General features: G+C 45.2%; 1 protein-coding gene across 1 annotated transcript in view; it reads right to left on the minus strand.

The window, feature by feature from the left end:
• Positions 1-27260, minus strand: part of USH2A (usherin) — a 683333-nt gene that overhangs the window by 57144 nt on the left and 598929 nt on the right. The gene's annotated exons all lie outside the window — the stretch shown is intronic.

Below are 27260 nucleotides of genomic sequence, written 5' to 3' on the forward strand. Positions count from 1 at the left end.
ACCCCTTTGGGGTCACAAATCAGATATCCTGCATATCAGATATTTACACTACAATTCATAATGTCCACAAAATTACAGTAATGAAGTAGCAGCAAAATAATTTTATGGTTGAGGGTCATCACAACATGAGAAACTGTATTAAAGGGTCACAGCATTAGGAAGGTTGCGGACCACTGAACTAATATGTGATTTCAGATACAGGTGGAAAAGTCGAATCAGATGGCACCTTTGGATTTTCAGAGCTCGAAACCTATAAATTGCGGTGCCTAAGATAAAAGCTGCATTTGGCGTGATGAATTATCAGTGGCCCCAAGTTACCTGCAAGAAACTTCAGGGAAGTGTCACCAGGCTAATCAGAAGTCTTTGTGAGAGCTGGCAGGGACAATCCTAAACCTCTAACCCTCAAGGCTGCTTATTTAGACCCGCCTCTGCCTCCCGGCCTCTCCCGCTCATTGTGCTGGTGTGTATTCATATCTTACAAATTTGATAAGACAAACACAAGAAAACAGCAATGAACCCATTGAACTATAAATGTACAAACACCCTCCGAGAAAGCTGCTATTAACATAAATGTGAAAGTATTCCCATTTGTTAGAAGCAGCGTAACTAAAACCATGAAATGCGCCCAAAGTGATTGTTATCTAGGCTTTGAGAATTTCACCTCTGTTGATCTTAAAGAAACGAGGGATAGCAGAATTACTTTTGTTTGTTTGTTTGTTTCTGTGGAGACATTTAACATCTTTTGCATAACTTAACGGAGCTAAGAATCTTAACATTCTGAAAGGCCCTGGGGTAACCCTTGCCAATCTGGGCCGGATGGATATATCTGTTTAAGGTAGGAATTATGCCTGCAACAGGGGGTAGCAGCGTATGCACGAGTACACACACACACACACACACACACACACACGAGACATAGAGACAGAGAGAGTTTTGAGAGGGGATATTTTCTATTGTGGACCATAACCTCTGAGTATGAACAATCATGAGTTTGCTTTGGCTGAGTGATGCTATTTACTGCTAACGACACATGTGCTTAGCATGGCTTAGTAGGTGTTTAAGTGTGGCGTTGAGAGGTAGTCTACCCAGTGTCTCTTTCCCTTGGTGGGGGAGAGGTATGGAGAAGGAGTTATTTCCCACAGTGCTGGCTGAGAATTTTGACACAGTTATGAGGTGGCATTTCTTCTTAATTTGGGGACTTCCAAATATCATTTTTGAAACTGAAAAAACACATGCAACTAAAAGACCGTAGACATATTTCTGATGTTTCCCTCACATTCTTGGTTTTAAGTTTTGACTAAGCAATTGTTCTTATTCTGTAAGAAGCCTGGACAGAGACAATACAATTCCCTTTACAGATCTGAGACTTGTGAAGTCAATTTTCGCGTTTCAGTAAGTCCCATTATGATATTACACGCTAACCTCCTGAAATCTTTTAATATTTAAACATTTGCTAAGCGGCCAGACTCTGAAACAAATTTTACAGAAATACTAATTTCTCTTTTTTAAAATATTAAAAGTTAGATCATGAATATTTAAAAACTTATTTCTCCACAACATTGGATTGGTCCTTTAGATAAATATAGCATCGAACCAGGATGACCACAATGAATATTAAATCCGACAATGCTTCCAGGCATGATTACAAGCATCCTTTTCTGACAAATGATTTCTTTTCTCTGGAAATAGGGCAAACATGGGTGAGATTAATAATGCAAAAAAGAATAATTCTTTGTTCAGAAGATTTGGTAATAGATGCCAATAAAAGCAGAGGCCCCAAAGCGAACTGGAATCACCTCTAACAGATTACGGGGAGGGAAGTAGGCTGCTGGGGCACACTTAGAGACAGTTTTAGTCATAAGGTACTGGAAAGGCATGTGGGCTATAGAGCAAAAGCATATGTACATTGTCAATAGCGGCACCTGCTCCATTACAGTTTATTTCAGGGTAGAGACTTCCGTTCAGCCCCTAGATGGCAATCCTATCAAACACTTTCCGTACCGTGAGCACTTAGTGATTAACAGCCGGCTGGTCTGTCTTCCGGCATACTCCCGGCAACCAGCAAAAAGAAGTAACAGAACTGATTTCATTATAGATTCTTTTAATAAACATTTATGGCTCAGATACTTGAAAGAGAGCGTATTCAAAACGCCCCTGCCTCAAAGCCTCTGCTGTCAGATGTAGAAATGTGGCCTGTGTGTCTCGTGTTCAAGCCCTGCATGCCTGCCGCACGTGTTTTAAGGTGTGGCCTCACAAAGGGTGATTTTAACAGCGCTCCTCTTAATCTGGACTATGCTTTCCTTACTACATAGTAACCCACTTCACTGGGGGAACAGCTCTCTCGCACATGCGCGTACAATCCTCCCTCTTCTTGCAGTTTCTATATTCACCTCCTCCCAACTTATCTCCTTTTCCTCTTTGGATGTTTTTCAACTTGGCATTTTCCCCCCTTCTTCCTTCCTCTTTCAATTTCATTACCGTGCTGTCTCCCACTTCGTTTTCCTCTCCTATTATTTTAGTTATTAAACTTAAACTTCCTGTTTTGTTGTTCGAAGCAGAGTCTCCTGTGCCCTGGGCTGGCTTTTGGACTTGCTGTGAACAGAGAGTAACCTTGAACTTTAAATTCTGTGTCCGCTCCCAGGTTTGAGTGACAGGATGACCGGCACGGCTGGGATGCCCGGATGTGGTGCTGGGTCGGAACTGAGACTTCCGGTATCCTTCCCCGATGGGCTCTTTTGAGCTCTTTTGGACCATCTTCCTTCTGGGATAACAACTCATTGTCACTTCCTTTTTTCTTAGACCATCTTGTCCATGTTGGTAACCTTTCCACACGTTTTATTCTAGAAGTCTATCTGCGTTTGTCCCACAGCAGATGAGGAGAATAATTCAGTAAAATAAAGTGGAAAGAGTTCTCCTGGAACTAATCCTAATCTGCCCGTCTCCATTTAATAGTTCCGGTGAGACTCAGCCTCTTTTTCTTTCTAAAATTTATATGCAGACATGTCAGAACTGGGACACAAATCAGCGCACCGCCGATGAGACATGAAGACAGGGCTCTATGGAACGCTCGGCCAGTTGAGGTTCTGATGGCAATTTGAACTACATTTTAACCTCTCAACTCCGCTCCTGGGGACACGCGAAACTACTTGGAGTCTTCAGCAGTCTGACAATTTTACACCATCTCCTCTGATTATTTTTGACGACTTGAAGTGCCCCAAAGGTGGCCAAGGGGTCAATAGGTTTATGTAGGTTGAAAATGATCAAAAATTACCATTGATCTGTAGCTGTCAATAAAAGGCTGCACGGGGATAGCGCCTGCACAAATGTTTAAACTGCAGAAAGCTACCTAACTTAGTCACCTTTGAGTCTATTGATCTGATGATCCAGCAGTTTCCAGAGCTTTCCCCCTGGTCTTTGTGGTGCGTTTTCACTAAGCCCATCTACCTCAGCCCTTAGGAAGCTTCTTTACGCTGCCCACAGTAATGAAGCCAACGTGGTGAGACTCAGGGGTTTCGGCGCCCATCAAGGAGTATTATGTGCGCTTACTACAATTTGGAAAAGGGTTAATCTTCCTGGGCACCATTCACTTCATCCCCACTCAATGGGATTTCTTCCGCCTTTGCCTTTCATTTGCTATTCTCACTTTCCTTGGCCCCTTCTCCTAAAATGAATCAGTTCTGGTTTATAAATTCTGACTAGTTGAGGGGGTGCTTTGACCCCTCAGTTCTCATAAATGCAAAATCCCAGGGAATAAGTGATTTTGAAATGTCTGGGAAGAGTCTCTATTGGAAGTGTGAGCCATGTCAGCATCAGGATCTTGGTTCAACCCCAGCACCACATGAGTTGGTGCGTGTGGTGGTGTGTGTGGATTCCCAGTGCTGGGAGGTAGGGAGGGAAGGATCCTGCACCTGGCTGTCCAGCCAGCCTAGCCCAAACCATTAGCTCTGAGTGCAGTGAAAAGACCATGCCTAGGAAAAAAAGGTGAAGCCCACTTAAAGTAGGCAACCTGTGTTGAACTCTGGCTTCCACACACATGATCACATGTTTATATACCTCCCCTACATGAACATGTTCAATGCATAGTTACCATTTCCACAAAGAGAGCTCCAGACCAACCCTTATTAAAACATGCCAACTTCAGAGATTCTTTCTCAGCCACATTTTGCTTTCTCACTGTGACAAAATCAAGGAAAAGCTATGGATGGGAGCTGGAGTTTCAGGCTAAGAACGTGTCGACCAGGCTCTTCTCTCCTGGCTCCGTGCACCATTGCCTGCAGCCATTGGTTTGGAGAGTGCCAGTCATCTGGGTGCCTTGTCTATGCTCTGTTCTAACAAGTCATATTCAAGTTTCCTTAAGCCCAGACAATCTGACCTGTGCGTGGGTTCTGCAGGGTCTTTCTCTCCTTTCTTTTCTTTTTCTCCATTTAGAAAGGTAACATTTGAGTTCCTCAAAGGCTGATCAGTACATTTGTATTCAGCATTCCTCTTGCACAAGTGAAATCAGTCTTAAGAACTGATGTCTTTACTACCCAGTAGCAACATCTCCACCTTGGGTAATTAAACCCATGGCAAACCAAGCTAAGACTCCCAAGATTGAGATGTGGTAACTCTATCAGAACATGTCTATTGATTTCACACTCGCCGTAACTTCGCAGCTGCCTTCTCTGTCCATGGAGCTCTATGCTGCCGGGAGAAGACACTTATGGGTGTTGACCTACAAGCATGCAGAACTGTTGTCAATCAAAGATCAACCCACAATTCAGGAAAGGAAACTGAGATACACCCTCATCTCCTGACCTCTGGTTTCATGTGTGTGTGCCGGGTGCCATCACTGTATAGTGAGATGCAGCTGCGGGCACGGTCAGGGAAACATGCAGAATTGTCAGCGAATGGTTTCATTCAATTCTTTAAGTGCTCTTAAAATTACATTTAAAAATTTATCCTCTTTCCCTCTCCCTCCTTCTCTCTCTCTCTTTATTCCTCTCTCTCTCTCTCTCTCTCTCTCTCTCTCTCTCTCTCTCTGTGTGTGTGTGTGTGTGCGCACACATGTGTGCTGGTGACTGTGGTGGCTGTCAGTGGATAACTTGTGGGCGTTTGTTCTCTCCTTCTACCACATGTGTCCCAACGATTAAAGTCAGGCCACCCAGCTCCATAGAAGTTTCCTTTACCCTTTGAGCCATCCCACTGGATGCACAGTCTTTAACCATTTTGAAACCTATGCCTGTCACAATTGTTGGCACAAGAACCTGTGACTAGACAGGTCGCAGGCCCAAACTAAGTGGACGTAGTATTCAGTGGACTCCTTGCTTTATTGTTATATCCGTAGATTATGTTATCTCAAGCCTCATCAGAGACGCTTCTATTTGTAGCCGATGGAGATTAACACAGAGACCTACAACTGGCCAAGGTGCGTAAACAAGAGACTGCAAGATGCTTATCTCTAAATGGACTATCTCTACTGCACTCTCTCCTTCCAAGGCTGGGAGGACACGGTGGGTGAGAAGCCTATGGGGACCAGAGGTGGTGAATAAATACAAGGAAACAGTGTCTTCCAGACAGGACATGTGAACTCAGAGTCGTTAGGACAGCAAACATAAGCCTTGTGCAATCTCAAGCCAGCCCAAAGCCAGGCATGGAGGGGAGAGGTGGACATGGAGGCTCACCTGAGCTGGGGAGCTACAGGACCAAGGCCCCTGGGAGCGGGAGAGCCAGGTTTCTTTAAGAATATTGCCATTGGTAGGTTGACTGCGCCCCCTTGGAAAACCACACACGGGCTAGCACAGGTTGCATCTGATGGGTAGGAGGGAAAGGGAGGACATGGTGCTGCGTGGGTAGGGAAGGGAGGACATGGTGCTGCGTGGGTAGGGAAGGGAGGACATGGTGCTGCGTGGGTAGGGAAGGGAGGACATGGTGCTGCGTGGGTAGGGAAGGGAGGACATGGTGTTGCGTGGGTAGGGAAAGGGAGGACACGGTGTTGCTTGGGTAGGGAAGGGAGGACATGGTGTTGCGTGGGTAGGGAAGGGAGGACATGGTGTTGCGTGGGTAGGGAAGGGAGGACACGGTGTTGCGTGGGTAGGGAAAGGAGGACATGGTGTTGCGTGGGTAGGGAAGGGAGGACACGGTGTTGCGTGGGTAGGGAAAGGAGGACATGGTGTTGCGTGGGTAGGGAAGGGAGGACACGGTGTTGCGTGGGTAGGGAAAGGAGGACATGGTGTTGCGTGGGTAGGGAAGGGAGGACACGGTGTTGCGTGGGTAGGGAAAGGAGGACATGGTGTTGCGTGGGTAGGGAAAGGGAGGACATGGTGTTGCGTGGGTAGGGAAGTGAGGACATGGTGTTGCGTGGGTAGGGAAAGGAGGACATGGTGCTGCGTGGGTAGGGAAGGGAGGACATGGTGCTGCGTGGGTAGGGAAGGGAGGACATGGTGTTGCGTGGGTAGGGAAAGGGAGGACACGGTGTTGCTTGGGTAGGGAAGGGAGGACATGGTGTTGCGTGGGTAGGGAAGGGAGGACATGGTGTTGCGTGGGTAGGGAAGGGAGGACATGGTGTTGCGTGGGTAGGGAAAGGAGGACATGGTGTTGCGTGGGTAGGGAAGGGAGGACACGGTGTTGCGTGGGTAGGGAAAGGAGGACATGGTGTTGCGTGGGTAGGGAAAGGGAGGACATGGTGTTGCGTGGGTAGGGAAGTGAGGACATGGTGTTGCGTGGGTAGGGAAAGGAGGACATGGTGCTGCGTGGGTAGGGAAGGGAGGACACGGTGTTGCGTGGGTAGGGAAGGGAGGACACGGTGTTGCGTGGGTAGGGAAGGGAGGACACGGTGTTGCGTGGGTAGGGAAAGGGAGGACATGGTGTTGCGTGGGTAGGGAAGGGAGGACACGGTGTTGCGTGGGTAGGGAAGGGAGGACACGGTGTTGCGTGGGTAGGGAAAGGGAGGACATGGTGTTGCGTGGGTAGGGAAGGGAGGACATGGTGTTGCGTGGGTAGGGAAGGGAGGACATGGTGTTGCGTGGGTAGGGAAAGGAGGACATGGTGTTGCGTGGGTAGGGAAGGGAGGACACGGTGTTGCGTGGGTAGGGAAAGGAGGACATGGTGTTGCGTGGGTAGGGAAAGGGAGGACATGGTGTTGCGTGGGTAGGGAAGTGAGGACATGGTGTTGCGTGGGTAGGGAAAGGAGGACATGGTGCTGCGTGGGTAGGGAAGGGAGGACACGGTGTTGCGTGGGTAGGGAAGGGAGGACACGGTGCTGCGTGGGTAGGGAAGGGAGGACATGGTGCTGCGTGGGTAGGGAAGGGAGGACACGGTGTTGCGTGGGTAGGGAAGGGAGGACACGGTGTTGCGTGGGTAGGGAAAGGGAGGACATGGTGTTGCGTGGGTAGGGAAGGGAGGACATGGTGTTGCGTGGGTAGGGAAGGGAGGACACGGTGTTGCGTGGGTAGGGAAGGGAGGACATGGTGTTGCATGGGTAGGGAAGGGAGGACACGGTGTTGCGTGGGTAGGGAAGGGAGAATGGATCTGGGAGGAGCAGAGCGAGATGTGAACATGGTCAAGACTCACTGCATGAAATTCTCAGAGAACCAGCTAGAAAACAAAACCAGGAGTTTTCTTTTGTAAAACCGAGCATGTCTGGTGAGACAGCTCAGTGGGCAAAGCACTTGCTGCAGCCTGAGATCTCCCGGGAGAAAACAGTTAGATGCCGCAGTGTGCACCTGTGACCTCAGCTAGAGGCGCTACCCAAAACGATGAGCTCTGGGTTTCAGTGAGAGACCTTGGCTCAGAAAGATAAGTTACCGAAGACATGCACCATCAACCTCTGGCCTCCACGTGTGCCCTCATGGGCAAACATATGTTCATACATATAGATGCACAGACACACAGACAGACACACATACCGACACAAGATGTACAGATGTACAGACCTACAGATGCACAGGCACATACATACATAGCACACACATACATACATGCATAACACATGCATGCATAGACAGTCAGACAGACAGACAGACAGGTAGACACACACAAATGAATAAAGACAAACAAAGAATTTTTGGAAGACAGAAAGTGAGTTGAATTAAAACTGGGTGCTCTCCTGAATCACATGCACTCCATTTAGGCTTCTCTACGATGGGCACATGCCTGTGTGGAGCTAGCCACATCCTTGAACTTTGAACAGTTCAAACATCTGCAAGGTAACCAGAACAGGTTAGTGTTACAGCTGATGGCTAGGAAGCAAGGTTAGCTCAGAGGCCATGCAAGTTCCAAAGCAGTCTCAGCTCTGATGAGAAATATGCGGCTGAATTCGGGTTCAAAGACCTAAAGAGCGCAGAACTGTCTTTTGCACACGAGTGTGACATGTGTTGTTCTAGTCTAATCTGGGCAGGGCCCTTCACTGTAACTAGTAGCTTACACACCCAGGAGGCAGCAGCACTGTGCCCTTCTTAGTGCCTTCACTTGGGAAAACATCTACACAGAGGAGAAGGGTGATAGGGGAGAGAGAAGCATCTCGTCCCTAGGTATGTCATTCATTTCACAGTGAGAGCAGTCACTTCACTAGGAGGTGAAGATTCAAGTCACAGATATTTTCTTTTCTGGAAAGCTGTCTGTATCAATCCATCAATAAAGCAAAAGCTAGAATCCTTGCAATAGGTACAACGATGCCCCCACTACCATGAAAGCACCGAGGGAAAAAAGAATGGCTCCAAAGGGTACATTTGTCAAAGGGGAAGATGAAAAAAAAATTAAATTTGTGATAATTAAATTTTAAAGTGTCAAATCAGTCACACTAAATATTAAAAAGCAGTACTTCTGATCTATCAAAATTAAAAATGGGCATAGTCTGTGGCCCAGCAATTCTACCCTGGTCATCCATTCTATGAGAGGAGAGAAGAGCTATGGTAAAGACGCCTGTAAGAGAATCTTGGCCCGGTCAGTGTGCGGTACTTATGTAATCTGTAACTGAACATACCTTACTACTGTGAGGTAAAAGGAAGGGAGGAGGGAGAAAAGAAGAGGGAGAGGAGGGAGAAGAGAGAAGAGAGAAGAATGAAGAAGAGAGAGAGAGGCAGCTCGGGCACTGCAGGAAATTCTGAAGAGAATGAGTTGGCGAGGATGGCTACTTAGTGTCTGGCCTTGAGCGGTGGGAAAGAGCGGGGTGGGGAGATCCCTGTCTAACAGGTAGGGGAGGCCCTTGAGGAAGTCAATACAGAGGAGTCCAGCCCTGTGAGGCATGAGGGGCAACACATACAGGCCAAAAGGAACTGCTGAATGCTCTCGGTGGTCAGCTGACAGGAGGGAGCCAATGTTTGCAGAATTGACAAGATAGGGTCAAAGTGAACCCTGTGGGGCTGAGATCAGTCACCAGTCTGACTCCACCTGAACACCCTGACCGACAGACACACAGATGTGTACACACACACACACACACACACACACACACACACACACACACACACACACCCCTGTGCGTGCGCCAGGGAGTGGCACCCTCTCTTTAGGGCATAAAGTGACCCTCTGGGGCCTTTGTGATGGCTGCACACAGGCAGCCCCAGGCTGCCCAGCCTCATACATGTATCACAGTGTAGAAAACATCCCACGGCTCTCTCCTGCCATCCCATCTGAGGAAGTCCTGAGCACTTCCTGAGTCAGGGGAGGGTTTTTTCGGTTTTGAGGACTTGGGTGTCTGCAGGGCTTTGTGGTTACTCTGCTTTCTGTAACCCCACTTCTGCTTCCACAGAAGAGGCTTATTTCCTGGGAGTTTTGTTTTTTGTTTTGTTTTGTCTTGGATTGTCCCTGTTTCCCTAGCACCAGGAAGAGACCACGTTGCCTTCAAACAGAAGCAGCTAAGGCTTTGCTCTGACCCCCGGACTGGCATGCAGGCACACTCCCTGCTTATTGTCAGGGCCAAGTAGCATCAAGATCTAATCTTCGTCACTGGCCAGTCCGAGGAATACTGGGCCAGATCTGGTCAGGAAGCATGGGAGGTCCCGACACCATCTCCTCAGCGGTCCTCCTAGCCTGCCTCTGCCCTGTTCCCCCTGCTCCTATGCCCTTTGACTCCCAGGCTCCCTTGCTTGTGTTTCCTGCCTGTTCTGGTGTGCTTACTCAGCAGAGCATGGTCTATTCACCTGTCTTTTCTCCTGATTAGGCCTTGAGTCTTAGAGGACAGAGACCAGGAGATAGTCTGTGCTTAACACCATATGGGTGCTCAATAGATGTCTGTGAAATGCATACATTATATTTTATTTAAATACACTATCTTATTGGCAATATGCTAGCTATTTAGAAAAAAATACTGTGGCATATATCTAATGTTTTGCAATCCAGGATTCCATCTATAAAAACTTTCTTGATTAAAAAAACAAACAAACTATTTTACGTATCCCTAAGAGGGGGAGTGCTTCTAATTGAATGAAAAGATAAAACTTTACAGCTTTTAATTTGTCAAGACTCTTAATTTAAGCTTATAAAGACATATGTATTGTTTTTTAAAAAATCATACATGGTGTGGTTGATGTTGGGCTATTTTGTGTGTATGATATCTTTGACTTTAATGCCAACATCACCTTTCTGAAGACAGTTTAAATCAGTGGTTCTCACCCTCTGAGTAGTAAGCCCTTTGGGGGTTGAATGACCCTTTCACAGAGGTAGCCTAAGACTATTGGAAAACACAGATATTTATATTATGATTCATAGCAGTACCAAAATTGCAATTATGAAGTAGCAACGAAAATGATTTTATGGGTGGGGGTCACCACAACATGAGGAACTGTATTAAAGGGTTGTGGCATTAAGAAGGTTGAGGAGCACTTTTAGTGGTAATTAAATCCAATATGTGCAGTAGTACCAGCAGTGTGCAAAGCTCAGCTGAACTGATGAGTGTACAATCGGCATTGATCAAGGCTGTGCAGGCATGAGTGATGACAGGCACATGACAACTGTCACCTATGGCAAGAAAGATAGCTTGATGTCCACGGTTACAGAGTTGGTGAAATGGGGGGGGGGAGGGAAATCATCCTGAAAACATGATTTCCTGACTATCCTTTCTTTCCAAACAGAAAAGGGACACCTCCCATCCCCTGGTGAACAGTCAATACATGAGTTCATTTAACAGAGTGAGCAGAATTATTTTTTGGCCCCAACACTCACGGGACCGCAAGGGTATAGTTGGCCTGGTTAAAAGGCAACCAAGGCACACTGCTACCTGACCAGAGTGTGACAGCCATGACACTAATCAATTCTGCAAGTGATGACTAGCAAATGGGGTCCTTAGGTGTTAGGCTAACAGGCACAGCTGCTCTGAGACCAGTGACCAATACTGCTCTTCTCAAGGTCTCTTGCAGCCTAAGTTCTTCACCCTCTGAATTTTTCCCTACAAAGTCTCTTGTCTTAAAGGGCTAACACACACACACACACACACACACACACACACACACACACACACACATGCACAAGCACCCTAACATGCATGAATGCACACAAAACCAACAACATCACGCCAGTTTGGTAATAAATCGGGGAAAAACAGACATAAAAGACAAAACTATGACAGCTGAGGCTGAAGGAGTCGCTGTAAATGGATAGCACTGAGACCTTCCGTAGCATACACGTACCAGGCTCTAAGGGGTTAACTGTTCATCAAACATTAGATCTGGGTGTTTGGGTAGACTTTAATGGCACACATCAGCAGTTGTGGCATGGTGATATTGAGTTGTTGCTTGAAAAATATTTTAATATAATAGGATTTAAAATTTTCCCCCTTTCTTTGGATTTTTCAGTTAATATTGGAATTAAATTAAAGCATTAAGTCAACCAGCTTAGCGTAAAGCAAATTATGTCAGGTTTAGCACTGAAAGCTTTGTTATAGCGTATCTATTGACTCAAGCTTATTAACTTGTAAATCCTCTAGTTTTAGATTATGATCTATTGATTATCTGCTTTTATTTGCGTTTTAAATGAATAAACAAAAAGGAATGATTGGGCTTTAGTCATTATACCTTAAGAGAAAATGTACTTAAGCTAAGCATACTTAATTAAAAATAAAAACAACTTATATTTGTTTTGAGAACTCATTGTATTTTTTACTCTCATATAGGCAGATCCAAGATGGTTTTCAATTTATACACTTTTCTTCAAAATTTCAACAAAATAGGAAAATAAAAACTCTGGCTAAAGACAGAATGCATGCTATGGATTTTGTATTTTGATTGCATAATTCATTGATCTAGAATCTATGATTTTCACATTTTTATCTTTTCAAACAGGCAAAAGCAAATTCCTGCTTTATAAGGAAAAATGATGTTCCCTTGCTGGCCTGTGACCAACGTCTGGGAGGGGAGATGACTTTGAGATTCCAGAACCTTAATCCAAACAAGAGTCACTTCCGACAATGGCTGGAGCGCAGGTCCTGGCTTTATCTCTCACCCAAGGGACACTGAGGAACACCATCTAATTTTTCTGAGTCTTGGCCCCTGGTAGTTATTAACTTCCTGAGAAACTCTGTGAGAAGTTGGTGACCATTCTGACAATGCCCGGCACACCCTTGCCACTCAAGAACAGTGTTCTCCATGTGAACTTCCTCCTAGAAGCAGTTGACTCAGAAGAGCAGCTGTTTATCTGGCTTCAAGCTTCTACCAAAGAAAGGCACTGACATCAGGTCACCGGCACTTGACATCAGGCCAGGATCTGCAGGCTTCTGCACTGACATCAGGTCACTGGCACTTGATGTCAGGCCAGGATCTGCAGGCTTCTGAAGCCTCAGTCAAATATTTTATTTAGTAGCTATTCCTTTCCCAGCCTAGTTCTGAGCACCAAAGAAGTGGGGAAAAGAATACGCAATGCACAAGTTTTAGATCCTACTTTCTTGGGAATGAACTCACGTTCAGAAAACCCACATTCAAACCCATGGAAACTAAGCACAGACAGTGCATGTAGGTAAAATCCCAAAGCACGGCATAGCATCAGTGGCCTTTAGACGTCAACATGCAGGAAATATACTAGATCCAGGGTCAGATGAATTCAACCTGAGGACCATAGGCTGTGTGCATCCTAAGACAGCTATGAATCAGGTCCAATGTGTTTCCAGGTGACAGTGTCATGTCACTGTCTCAGGCTGATGGACTTCATTCAAATTCTCTCCTAAGCTTAAAGATGAGTATGAAAAAGAACAATGAAAATCTAAGTGTTTTTCTTGGTATATAAAATATTTACATTGCTGCTCTTTCCCATATTACTTATGTCATTTTACACTGCAAAGGGTCCTTGCCGAGAGGGACGCAGGGGCCCCGAGTACACAGGGAGTTAGCTGCCCACCCAGTAGCAGTGATGTTCAGTTGTCACGGCGACTGCCATCCGAGCAATTGTATGAACACATCATTTATGTGGGTGACGAGGACAGATGAAGAGGAGCTGAAAAATGGAAGAATTTCCCCAGTCTTTCTTTGCTATCCAGGCAGACGACGGAGCATGAAGGATGAGGGCTGCCCAATTCAAACCAAAGCACGTAGCCACCATCTGGGCATTTTAAAAGTAGGACACACGGAACGCTCAGATGTATCCCCCAACAGGGTGCAATAATACAGCAGTAAAAAGGAAACTGCAGAGAACTGGGTTTCCGTGCCATCATTCTAGTTCGGGAAGGGGCAAGGGTGTCCCAGAGCATCACGGTCAAGACAGTTGGTGCAGCGATGCTTCTGCTATCTGATGTGTGTGGTATACAGACTTGGCCCAAGGACGACATTCTTCTGGCAAAAAGAAAGAGGCCTGAGAATTCTAGAGGGTTGGGGTAGGGGCTCAAAAAATGGACTCCTTAGACCTTACACACCAACACAGACATCTCTCTTTCAGGAAGATTGGCCACTGGAGCCAGTGCCAACTTTTGAACGCTGAACTTGACGTTGAGAGCTATACAGCATTTAGCCATTTCCTTCAAGACCCTCAATTTTCTGGATGAAGATTAGTAAATTACTTCAAATTTAGGGAATTAAGATTCTTTAAAATATTCTTTTGAAAAGAAAAGGCATGGAATACAGAGCAGGGGTGAGAGGCAGCCCTAAGAGCAGTTGGGGATGGAACGCGAGGGAGCAAAATTAAAAGTACAATGTGTATATGCATAAAATGCCCAAAGAATTAAAATACCATATTTTAGAAAACTGTCTCTTTGGATCTCTCTCTCTCTGAAGGTACCAGAATTTCTTACTTCTAGAATCTCGTAGACCTGCTTACCTCACGGTAAATAATTGCTTTATCAGGTAGGAAACCCCTCAAACCACCCTTTCTTTTCATGTTCATTTTGGAGATCAGGGGTGCAGGTCAGGCCTGGGGGAGAAAGAGAAGATGGGAAGAGAGAGAAAGGGAGTTTATCTTTATAGGACTTGAGGGCAGAGACACAGGGTATTTTCTTGAGGCCGCACAATGAGGCTATATAGATGAATACACTTAATCTATACATTTTAGTCAGCTTGAATTATAGAACCACTAAGTCCTGCCATATTTTGGAGTGAGTATCCACAAGATGAAGTGGCGCCTCGTGCCTCTCTCTGCTGGTGGAGAGAGAGGCTGTTGAAGGCAACAGAAAATGGCATCTCCTGGGGCCACCCTGTCAGAACAGCTGATGAAGGTGATGTCATCTATGGAGACCAGGCTGTCAGAAGAAGGGGTGTGCCCAAGAAACACAGAGAGAAGGTGGCCCCAAACTTCCATGCCTTTCAATTTAAACACCCTTGCCTCTTTTGAAATTCTCACTCAGAAGGGCAAATAAATGCTCAATTCTTGCTCAGAAGGGCAAGCGGAGTAGACACTGAAAATGGTTGAAGAGAAGGAACAGGATGGGAGCCTACCATAGAGGTCCTCCGAAAGACTCCACCCAGCAGGGGATCCAAGCAGATGCTGAGACTCACAGCCAAAATATGGGGTGGAGAACAGGAAGTCTTATGGAAGAGTTGGGGATAGAAGGACCCGGAGGGAACAGGAGCTCCACAAGGTGAACAACAGAGCCAACAAATCTGGACCCAAGGGGACCTACAGAGACAGATGCACCAACCAAGGACCATGCATGGAGAGGACCTAGACCCCCTGCTCAGATGTAGTAGATAGGCAGCTCAGTATCCATGTGAGTCCCCCAATATGGGGAGTAGGGGCTGCCTCTGACATGCACTCTGCTGCCAGCTCCTTGATCACAGAGGAAGAGGATGCAGGCAATCCTGAAGAAACTTGATATGCTGGGCTCAGATGGTAGGGAAGGAGAGCTCCCCCTTTTTGAGGACTAGCGGAGGCAGGTTGGAGAGAGGAGGGAGGAAGCATGGGACCGGGAGGAGGTGAGGGAGGGGGCTACAATTGGGATATAAAGCGAATAAACTAATATATCTATATATACATATACATATATATGTGTATATATATATATGAAATTCTATTATTATTTGAACTAAAAATTCCCCAAAGTTCTTTTTTTCCCCTTCCTTCCTTCCATCCTTTCTTCCTTCCTTCCTTCCTTCCTTCCTTCCTTCCTTGCTTCCTTCCTTCCTTCCCTCCTTTTTCATTTTACTCCTTGCTTGCTAGGCATGACTGGAAGCCAGTCTAGGCATTCCATGTATCTGTCTATCTTGCAATGAAAAAAGTAACACACACTGTTAATTGGACACCAGGGGTTCAAAGAGGAGAAATGTAGAGTTGATGTCTGAACACTGTAATGTGCTGACAACATAGTGACCACACTCTACTTCACAAGATTTAAAAGCCAGCCTCCTCAGCCCCCTTGCACCTCCCCCCTCACTTCGCTCTTGACCGTCTGTGAGACTAATATAATTTTTTAAGTGATTTATTTCTAACAGATGTGATCCTCTGCACAATGTCCCCTAACAATTTTAATTTCGGAATATAATAAGCATCCATTCCACTAATAAATAATTATCACTCTGCTAAGGACAAATGCCAAGGCTTACAGCATGATGACCAGGTCGCCCAGAGCTGAAAGGACAAGGTGTCTCTCCTGAGGCTTTTCCTATGTTGAAGCCAAAAGTGCTAATTACAGCATTTCTAAAACAGGGTAGGCCACAGAGGAAGAGAATTAGCTGCAGTTTAATGCACACAGTGATTAGAAAACTACTTTCATCCTATTATTTGTTTGTGAGTGTGTCTGTGTGTGTGTGTGTGTGTGTGGTGGGGGGTTCATGTGCATCTATGCATATGGAGGTCAAAGGTCAACTTTGGGTGGTGTTCCTCAGAACCCAACCTCCTTGCTTTTTGAGACACCTAGGTATTTGCAGGGTCACTTCTAGACTCCCAAGGGCAAATGCTGGGTTTGGGTCTTCATTACTTTGCAGGGATCACTGGGCTTCTTGTTGTAGGTCTAGTGAGCTGGACCCAGGCATTGTCACAATGGCGACACCACAGGTATACCCAACCATGTTGAGGCTGTAATCGAACACTGCCCTAGACAAAGGAAGCTGTCTTCAGAACACTGTAGTTGCCAGGGGAATCTCAGTGAGCTGGGCATTTTAAGTCAAGCCTCTGAGGAGCTCCCTGGAGCGTTCCAATGCCTAGCCTGCCTTCTTGGCTGGCTTCATCTTCCCTTTCCCCAGCGCCCCTGGACTCTGGGGTCAGCTGCAGCAAGGCTATTCTGCTGTGACTGAGACTAACACATTTTGTTAAAGGGACACAGTTTTGGGAAGACGCTGTTGTGAATAAAGAGGCAGTGAAAAAAAAAAGTCTTTTGAAACAGGTAATGGTGTTTAGGCCAAATTGGCTTGAAACTCTATATAGCCTAGGCTGCCCTAGAACCTAATGCTTTTCTGACTTAGCCTACAGGAGGCTGGGATTATAGTCATGTGCCCCTGTGCCAGGTTTGTTATTATTTTCTTAAATTTAATTGTGAACAAGTGGGTCCAGTTAGGGCACATGGTGGAAGTAGTTTTGCAGTTCCCACCGGTGATACCCAGGGAGCTGGACCAAGTACCACTCTGTTCATGCTTTACCCTGTCTTCAGCATCACAGCCAGGCTCTAAGCCTTGCTTGCTAACCACAGGCCCTTGATTCCGGCTGTTCAGCACCTCCATGGGCAGTTTCATCTGAGAGGATTAGTTGGATATATACATACATACATATATATGTATGTATGTATGTATGTATGTATGTATGTATGTATGTATCTATATTTAAGTCAACCTTACTATCGACCTGACAAGTGGGTTGTCAGGATTGGAATGGATTGGAAAAATGGCCCCTCTTGTCTTCTTGAAAGAGGAAGTTGTTATCAGACGTTTCCAAGTCAACCTGCTGCTGTCCCTGATGAAATCAAGCTCCTGCCTGCTGCGCCTTCTCTCATTTAGCTATTTGTACTTGACCCAAGGGTACAGTGGGAAGTGCAGGACTCCGAGCCTTCCTGGTCCAAGTGATCTCTAGCACACTTAATATTTTACACATCATTTATTGTAACTCCTTCCAGGCAACGAATCATATCAAGCCATGTGGAATCTGCCTTCTTCTGTGGTTTTCATCGATATCTAGTTATTCAAAAATAACATCTTGTTCCTTTAGGCAAAAGCGCAGGAGGTGATACTGAGCAGTGTAAAACACTGACTGAAAATCAGTTAGAACCACAGTTGAATCATACACCTTGAGCCTGCTGTGTGGCCTCACACATACTAAAGAACATCTCTGAATGTCTCTTTCCTCACTAATATGTATATGTGTATATATCTATATTTTTTTCTGGTACTCTGTGGGGGTGGAGGTCGTGGGATAAGATGAAATGTCATTTGTGAAGTGACCATGTGTTTCATATAGACAGTTCTTGGCTTACAGATTGAAATTGGAAAATATCGATGATTTAGCTGTGAAAATCTAGATCTCCTCCTGGGATAAAAATAAAACATTTTGAGCATTTTTAAAAGTCTTTAGAATATAGTAGTAATTTGGATATGAACCAGAAATAAAAGGCAAGCTTCCCCTTGTCTCTTGGGTTTCAGGCATCCATTTGTTCATGACTCATTAACAAAAGTCTTTGTGAAGGTGTCAGGGCCGTGAGGAGTCACCCCCGAGGGCAGGCTCACACTCCAATCTGGAGACAAGCAGTAGACAGGATGGAGAAAGAAAACATCTCAACAGATGAAGCTGAGTGCTAGGGAGCAAAAGAAAGTGGGGGCTGGGGAGTGGGCTCAGTTTGTGAAAGTTGTGGCACAGAAGCACAGGGACCTGAACTGGATCACCAGCACCCACATAAAAGCTGGGTACCGTAGCAGCGAGCATCCTCAACCCCAGCACTCAGAGAAGATGGAGACAAACAGATCTGTGGAGCTCACAGACCAATCAGTGAGCTGCAGGTTCAGCAAGAGACCGTGTATAAGAATGCGTTCTAAACCGGGTGCGGTGGAGCATGCCTGTAATCCCAGCAGTCAGGGAGGCAGAGGCAGGTGGATCGCTGTGAGTTCCAGGCCAGGGATGTACAATGAGACCCTGTCTCAAATATTGTTTTTAAAAAAGCAGAGCACAACTGACAAAGGCATTCAACATCAATCTATGAACTCCACATGCACTCACATCCATGTACACACATGTACATAGCGACCCAGACAGACATAAAGAAAGCAAAACAGATATGAAGACTGTTAGGAGAAATTGGCAGAAAACTGTGCCTATGTGGGCCAGGTAGGGCCTCACTGAGGGTGATATTTTAGTCAAAAAGGTATATGAGTGACAGCAAGAAGGCCTGGTGGGTCACAGTGCTGGCTGCATGAGTCTTGTGACTAGAGTTCATCCCTGAAACTCACATAGCTGAAGAAGAGAATAAAATACACAGAGTTGTCTTCTGACCACCACATGCATATCGTAGCACACATACACACATGCACACACACATGCACATGCGTGTGCACGCGCGCACACACACACACACACACAAACACACATACACATGAAACAATTACAGCAGACAGCCATAAGCATACCTGGGTAAAGAACATTCCAGACATAAAATGCTCCCAATCACTCTCCTTGCCCTTGACATGGTTAGGAGGCAGTCACTTAAGGCTCTTCATGAATATTAATATAAATGCAAATATAGCACTGGTTTCTGGCGGTTCTTTTCCCTCCTTTTTTTCTTTTTCTTTCTTTTCATTTTTCAGTTTAAGAGTAAATTAAATACCAAACATTTCCCTTCGGGGAAATGTAGGAGAAAAAAAACCAAAAAGCGCTTAAAGAAAACAGGAATTAAAAGCTTCTCCCCCACACACGTTTTATATGCATCTTGTATAAGTTTTTTCTCCTGGAAGTTTAACCTAACAGGCCATGTTTCCAGCTTCAGAGGAAGCTGATGCATCGGAGGAAATGCACACCGACATGATCTATATGGGATTTTTTTCTTTTGGTCTAATAAACATGAAAATATTGGAGGAATTCAAGTTTTAATCATGATCTCCACTGTGATTTTTAAGGGCATAAGAATAGACTGTGTCTAAGTTGACAGACAGGCTGCTTTCTTCAGAATTACAGGGAAAATAACACTTTGAATACTAGTTACTGACAAGGAGGGGAGTGGAATCCTGTCCCTTCTGGCCAACAACAGATGAACTCAGGGAGGTCAAGGGACATCCTTGCCTGGGAACTGGTTATTCCTCAGCTCCACCCCACCCCTGTAGAGGCTGTAGGGTCCGATGCTCACAAAGAGCTTCAGAGCTTGCTTTTAAAAATACTGCCGATGGGCAAGGCAAGAGAATTAGAAGAAAGCACTAGCTAGGACTCTTTACCTGAAAAACTTCCAGAAGGTTCTGTGTTCTTGACACTACAGGAAGAGTTTTCAGAATACTCTATCTTTCTGATTGAGTTCTTTGTACGCTGGCTTGGCTGCTGTTATGTTTATGTATTTCTGACAGTGTTCTTAATGACACACTAACAGATTGTAAAGCACGCTGCTGGCATTTACTTGTTTTTTATATTTTTAAGACAATGTCCTTCATGTAACAGTAGTTAAGCATGGCAGAAGGACACCATTAGAGCCATGGTTAAACTGTAATTTACACCATTAGGAAGGCAGGAGCAATTTTTATTGCCTGGCAATTTTCTTGCTGAAATATTTGGACCATATGGCTCAATTTGTGTAATAACCTTAATTTCTGCACCCTTCAGGTCTGCCTCCATCTCCCACGGAATGGTAAAATGTGCGTTAACAGAAAAGGCAACTGCCTATACTTAGAGAGTTGAGATTAATAACATGTCACGTCCTGTTTTTGGTGAAGGAATTCGAGCAGCGGCCAGATGGTATCTCTACAAATAACTGTCAGGGGTCTTGATCTAATCAATACAATGTATTAATACATCTCCCTTTGCTGTTCCTCCAGGGGCTGGCACAGAACATCTGGAAGGGGTGGGGGGGGCGCTGAGGAGAAAGCCGATTCTTTTCAGAATCAAACTGAGCCCAATTAATTTTTCATGTATCCTTGATAACTGTTTCATAATGAGCTGCGCGTCTTGACGGGTTTGGGGTTGGCAGAGCCGCCTGCCCCTGCTTCCCATCCCCATTCAGTCCACTTATAGAAACCAACCCATTAATCAAGCTATCTGGCATAAAACCTGAATCTCAGCTCAGCAAGAGATCAATAATATCATAAAAAAAAAAAAACCCTCACAGAACCATCCAGTAATGGGCATAGGTATCCAGCCATGACTTTAGTAATTGCTTGAGCAAAAATAAAACTCTGGGTCATAATCACCCAATAGGAACTTATATGATAAAATTCATTACTTGTGTCTTGTCAAAAGGTAACATTTACATCTGTTAAAAATATGCTGCCGTTTTACTAGCAAGTTAGGGTTAGGCAACGTTCCCCTCAGAATGGATTAAAATTCTCTGATTTGTTAATGTGAATATTGAATAACCTAAGTATCATATAAAATGTTTAAAAATGAGTTATTATACTTATTTTAAATTCAGAGCACCTGTGGGACTTCAACACAGTCTGTAGCCTGGCTGTGCACATTGGTATAGATGTGATATTATGTCATTAGATTGCTTTACTCTGGTTGGTTTACTGGCTTAATCTATAAACCCTACCACTTCCCCAAATGGGATGCTTTCCTTCTGACCCATCTGTCTTTTTCCAGATTCAAGCCAGTTCTCAGAACTCTCTGGACTCAGTGGGGGTCACTGTTTTCAAAGGACCCCCAGTGACTCTGTTTAGGGAAAAGAACTCACATAAGTTAGGGAGACAGAGAGCACCAATCAGCTGCTTCATGGTTCTTAGACAACAAGTGGAAACCTGTTCCATGAATGGGAGAGCCTGAGATACTAATTAGAAGAAAATCCTGGGAAGTACAGCCAAAAGATAGTCAGCTCATCTGGCCAAATCCTGCCAAGGTGACAGATAGGCCTCAGGGATCACTGACGACTTGAAAGGTGAGGCCCATCCATCTTTGATGAGAGTGGGACTTGGAGTCATGATGCTCGTGTACTTGTGGGCGTGTAGGATGAGTGTGTAGGATGAGTGTGTAGGATGAGTGTGTAGGATGGGTGTGTAGGATGGGTGTGTAGGATGGGCGTGTAGGATGGGCGTGTAGGATGGGTGTGTAGGATGGGTGTGTAGGATGGGCGTGTAGGATGGGTGTGTAGGATGGGCGTGTAGGATGGGCGTGTAGGATGGGTGTGTAGGATGGGCGTGTAGGATGGGTGTGTAGGATGGGTGTGTAGGATGGGCGTGTAGGATGGGCGTGTAGGATGGGCGTGTAGGATGGGTGTGTAGGATGGGCGTGCAGGATGGGTGTGTAGGATGGGTGTGTAGGATGGGCGTGTAGGATGGGCGTGTAGGATGGGCGTGTAGGATGGGCATGTAGGATGGGTGTGTAGGATGGGTGTGTAGGATGGGCGTGTAGGATGGGCGTGTAGGATGGGCGTGTAGGATGGGCGTGTAGGATGGGCGTGTAGGATGGGTGTGTAGGATGAGTGTGTAGGATGGGCGTGTAGGATGGGCGTGTAGTGTAGGATGGGCATGTGTGTTGGCGGATGCTGCACTCAGGCTGTGATGAGGTAAGGCCCTCCTTAGTTCTTTTAGGCATTTGTGATCACACTCAGTGCCTAGGAATGGGCAAGTGTTGTTTATTATAATGTTATTTGCCTTTTATTCCTCTCCAGCTATGCCAGGCAGTCCAGAGAGATAATCGCTTTCCCTTTGTAACCATTATAGTGTCTATGCACAGAGTCTCAGAAGAAATGCCACAAATAGCTAATTAATTGGTGATCCTCACAATATTTCTTAGTCATGATCATCAAATTAGATCTGATGTGTTTCAGTCTTCAATTGCAAATAGCATGTAATTTTCATGTATTCATGAGATTTCAAAGAAGCCATTGTCCAGATTTTCAACTTTCATTTTGTTTGTTGATGTCTGGTGTACATAAATACAAAACACTTCAGTCAGAGCAAATTCATAGCAGGCTTCAATATTGCCAAGCCAGAAAGCTAATGAAAGAGGTAAATTCCATAACAATATCTGGAATCTCTGATCCACTTTTCCTGGCTTCTAGAATTTTCAATCAGTGCAGTATCATTATCAGAGTAATTAATTTACACAAACTTAAACCCTGTAAGACACAGGCAGAAAAATATTTCCTCTGCTCTTCTCCCAACTTCTGCTTTGTCATGGCCAAGTTAACAATGGAAAAAAAAAGTCCCCAAGATATTTCACCTTTGATACAATGATGAGGAGCTAAAAAAGATGCATTTGCAAAGACATCACATACCATTCACAGGTGGTGGGTGTGGGTCATTGCGTTTGGATTAAAAAGAAATGTCTCTCCTCTCTGTGAGAGGTCAGCAGCTTGTGTAAGGCGAAACCTTTTCACTGTTCGGCATGATTAGAATATCCCAGCAATGGTTCCAGTAATTTAGAAATCACAGGATTGTTGTAATATTTTTCTAGGCTTCAGGAGCTCACAATTGTTTGGCCCAATCAAATCCGGGAACACTAGAGAAGTTATCACCCATCAAGGTAATTACTTTCAAGTTGAAATAATTACTCTATCAATGTTAATGGTCTTTCAACTTCAATAAAGCACTCACCTGCCGATAATCACGGCTAACCTCTTGCTCCACTGCAATTCCCTCTCTATTTAGTGGGTTATATTACAGCCGTTACAGTGGTCACTTGTCCTGAACAGCTGCTGACTTTCGCTTTGATCGGCTGTGAACCATAAAGAATTGGTCATCTGTGTATGATACCCGTCACCCATCAGCCCTTGCAGAGCCAACGAGGTGACTGTGGAGCTGTAATGGGGTTTTTCAGGGGCAGCCATCTTGTCTCAGGTAGTGGCCACTTTCCACTGGTGACAAGAGCAGAGTAGTTCAATTAACTTCTGCCCTTCACTGTCATTTACAGCTTGCTGTCTCTGCTAACTGGCATATATTCTGAATTTATAGCATGGGCCCATCAGTGTGTTCATTTTACTTTCTCCAGTGTTGTAGACAAGGCTTATTTGGGCTTCTGGGGTGTTGGAGTGAAGTTTCTTTGTAATTGAGTTAAAAGCCATAAAGAAGCATCATACTTGGAGTCTGAGTGCCCCTACCAACTGTCCTCCATGCACCAAGATCCTCCTATATTGCAATGGTGATGCCACTTTGTGTGATTTGAGGAGTGTGTGTGTGTGTGTGTGTGTGTGTGTGTGTGTGTGTGTGTGTGTGGTGGGGGCTAAATCCTGTTAATATGGGATAGGACATAAAGGCAGGACAGAGCCCTTAAAGAGTCACAACATGGCAGATGAACAGAGTCACCTGAGGTGTAGACCCTTTGGGGCAGGCTTAAGATGAGACTCTGCCAGGGAAGACAAACACACTTCAGGGAGATGCAGAGAACAAATTCTTCCTTAGCAATCTACAGAAGAGACTGAAGCAAATCTGGTACTTAGGGAATTATCTAGAATTTGTAAGACAAGAATTCTTTGGCAAGGTGGGACCACATATCAGACAAGGTTTTATACTTATGGCCAATTAGCTTAGCTGTTCTAGATAAGCCATGACTTTATCTGCATTGCCAATTTATTTCATCCTTGCAAAACACAGGACTTCTAAAGGTTCCCTTTGCTATATCGTCATTCACAGTATTTTGCATGTCAAGTGCTGTAATGGGTTAGCTAATGCAATAACCCTGTGAGATGCACTGCAGTTTAGTCTTCAAGAAGAAATCAGCACACAGTTTGGAGGTTGACTCAAGAGGGTTTAGGGGAGGGTCAGATATGGCAGCAAGGATAGGGAAGCCTCAGGATAGCCTAGCTTGCACAGCCCATGGGGTGGCAATTGAGTTATGTAATGGGTGTGGAATATATCTGCTGTGGGGAATCATGGCTTAGAAAATCAAATGATAAGAGCTGCTTGTGAGCTGGGCATGGTGGCACACACCTGTAATCCCAGCATCCAAGGAGGCAGAGGCAGGCAGATCTCTGTGAGCTTGAGGCCTGCCTCGTCTACAAAGTGAGTCCAGAATAGTCAAGGCTACACAGAGAAACTCTGTGTCAAAACAAAACAAAACAAAAAAACCCTCAAAAAAAACCCCACCCCAAAACAAAGCAAATAAAACAAAAATAAAGATCTGGCCATGGTAATAATTGCCTATAAATGCTAGGACTGTAAAGACTGAGGATGAAGGAGCATATGTCCTAGGCTAGCCTGGGCTACAAAGCAAGTGAAAGAAGTGGCAGGGAAATCTACTGGAACTACAAATCCTGAAGAATCAGCCTTTGGTCTTCGTGCCTCATCTTCCCCTGAAGGTCTATGTAAGGTAAGCTACATAAAAGAATGTCTACGCTTGGGCTGGTGAAACAAGTTAGCAGGCAAGGGTGTCTGCCTCCGAGCTGAGCAACCTGAGCTAGATCTTTAGCCCCCATGATGGAGGAGAGAACCAACTCTGGCAAGCTGTCCCCTGACTTCCATATACACACTATGGCACGCACATACGTATACACAAAATACATAGATATATATTTTAATGGAAAGCATGTCTGGGCTCATGAAAAGCCAACCAAAAGGGGGAATTCAGCTGATGAGTGAGATCATTGGTGATTCCCCCACCCCAACTCTGTGAAGGCATATGAGGAATAAATGCTTCAGAGAGCCACTGGGAGGAACTGAGAATGACAAGAAAGGAGTGGTGGGCAGCTTACCCTTGGCATGCAGCTTTCCTCTGTGAAAGCAACTCTTGGGGTATTTTGGATCTAGTCGCAAAGATGAGAAGGATCTTTGAGGTTCTTCCTGCAATTCCAGCATCTGATGGGGATGAGCCTGCACAGATGCTGACAAATGCTTCTTATCCAGTGAGCGCTGAAGTTGAGGTGTGACTTGGTCTCACCTCATAGTTGGTAACAGACATTAATAGGGAAGATCACCACGGATGATGTATACTTTCATCACTTGGTAGGACAAGTGTTCTTGTAGGCTCACAGATGCTAAGGAAGTAATATCAACATGACAGGCCGGGAAGTTGGCTGGGGGTGGAGGTGGGGGCAGAAGAGAAGCTGTGGGTTTGACTGCTAGGGCAGCAACAGAAAGGAATGCAGCAACAACGATGACAACAGCCAACCCGCCCTATCACCAGGCCTGCCTCCATCAGGGGAGTATGGGTCATAGGAACTCTCTAGGCCATGAGGCACCTGCACTGCACTAGCAATGGGGGATGTATCAGAAAATTACTGTTAGCAAGGCTTGCTCATCCTTACAGAATTCATTTCCCCCATCCCCGCTCCTTCCTATCTTCTTCCTTTCCTTCCCTCATCCCCTTTCTCCCAACCTCCCTCTGTTTTCTTCTCCTTTTTGCCCTTTTCCCATGATTCTGAGAAGTTGAAAGAACAGAAAACAAAAGAAGGAAGAGGGATGTGACCATGACGTCTCCTCTTCATTGTAGACATCTAAATACAAGCCGGTGCACTTAGATTTATAGTTGGTGCTTGTCAGTGAAGAGCAACCAAGGCACAAACTCTGGGACCCACCTTGGGCATTATTGAAAAGGGAGTCTTAGCGGAGCCAAACAGAACAAAGTACAAGAAGCAAAATTACTTTTTTTTTCTTCAGAGTACTTGAAGGGAGGTCATACAAAGGCAGTGAATAAAAAGGTGACATCAAGTCAAACACGTCCTTATAATAAGCACTCACTGTTCTGTGGTGCTAGCCCATCTTTCCTCTATAGAAAGAATGACATTGTTATGTTACAAAATGTGAAAAAATCTCTCTGAGGACAGAGAAGCAAGGGAGTCTTGCTGGAACTGCCAAGTGCTTTCCCCACCATTGTTTATCACACTAGAAAGTGATCCTTCTAGAACATAACATCTTACAGATCTCTCCTGCCACCTTATAACTGGGTCTGCAGAAGAAAGGCTGAGAAACACCACACCGTCACAGCTACAACTAATTTAAGATCATATGTAAAAAAGTAATAATATTTTACATTATAATAAGCCAAAACGAAAATGGGATTAGAATGAGTTCATCAATTTACTCACAAACCTTCCATAATAGGGCAATTATGAAGTATCTCATAATGTGTTTTGGCTACAAATCTATTTAATGGTAAAGAGATCTGGGCCAAGCACATGAGGAAAATTTAAATGCCTCCTCCTTGACATTGGGAAAGGGAGTTTGGCAATCAGAATGTAGAAACTAGTGCTGTAATTCTGGATTCTATGCTGAGATGAGAAGCCAACTCTTAGTGACCCAGATCATTTGCTCGGCCCATCAGCTCCTTATGCCTGGTTCTACACACGGAGCAGGAAACTATCTATCTTTCAGGGTATTGGGTATGCTATGGGCTTGGTGTTTTAAAATTGTACGGCAAGCGGGAGCCTAGTGCTTGGAGCACTGACTACCAGGTAAAACACCTTTGCCTTTAAATCCCAAGTTCTTCTGCCGTGTGATGGCAGGTGCCAATGTGATGGCAGGTGCCAGTAAGCAAAAGCAAACAGACCTGAGCGGTGGTAGCAGCTTTGCCAGCCTCGCCAGGAGTGTTCCTGCAAGTAGCACCATGGAACTCTTGCGTGCCAAGAGAGGCTAAATTCAGCCTCTCTCCTGACATTACACCATCCATCACAGAGCTAATGGGGGAAGTAGGTTTAAGGACTTGTAACCGCAGCCTGTTTTCAGTAATGAAGGCTACAAAGATCTGAAGACGCCCTAAGAAGTTTGGTCTTTTCATTTCAGGAAGACCTACTTAGACTCAGAGAGAGATGGCTTTTCATGATGTCAGGAGAGAAACTAGTGATGCATTAAAAGCCACACACTACCCATTTCTCCTCTCCT

Source organism: Acomys minous (assembly GCF_964271855.1).
Source record: "Acomys minous genome assembly, chromosome: 1".
Taxonomy (NCBI): Eukaryota; Metazoa; Chordata; class Mammalia; order Rodentia; family Muridae; genus Acomys; species Acomys minous.